Source organism: Manacus vitellinus, unplaced genomic scaffold, assembly GCF_001715985.3.
Source record: "Manacus vitellinus isolate BGI_N305 unplaced genomic scaffold, ASM171598v3 scaffold_10_pilon, whole genome shotgun sequence".
NCBI classification, from domain to species: Eukaryota; Metazoa; Chordata; class Aves; order Passeriformes; family Pipridae; genus Manacus; species Manacus vitellinus.
The window spans coordinates 15605887-15606520 of NW_021938838.1; positions in this window are offsets into that span (position 1 = coordinate 15605887).

A 634-nucleotide genomic window follows, 5' to 3' on the forward strand; every position below is an offset into this window, starting at 1 on the left:
CTTTCTGAGTTCAGTTAGAAATAATAATTCTCGTGTGTGTGAGAGAGAAAGGCAGCAGATATACGTGCACACAGACACATGCCCTGTGCTTACACATTCACAACTCAGTGCCAAAATGCTCAGGAAGTTGGGGAATAATTTGGTTGTTAACTATATTAATTTTTTTTAAAAAAGGAAGAAAAAAAAAATCTATTGAACTTTCTAACAGACGATTTACAGAGGGAAGTGCAGATGCCTTCATGTGCGTCGGCTTCTTTCGGGGTCACAATCTATCCCAGAAAGTTGGAACCCGCAACTTTATGAAGTGTAACATTTCCAAACATAACGCATCAAATCGAAGGCTGAGCAGACTCCATCTACAAAGGCTCAGCATACGAGGCTCAGCCCTAAGCTCGCTCTTTCCAGCAGTTTTAAACTAAGGTACCAATTATTTACAAGTCACATAATTAGATAACCATCACTCCTGAACTTTCCATCAGCTAAGAATGTTTTATCTTTCACCACTGGACACTGCTTAATGCCCTTCTTTGGTATACATTTTCCTGCTCGCTTCATTCCCCTACACCAAAACTCCACCAGTTGCCCGAGACACCCCTCCTGTCCCCTGGCCCGAGCGGAGACAGCAGCTGAGCCG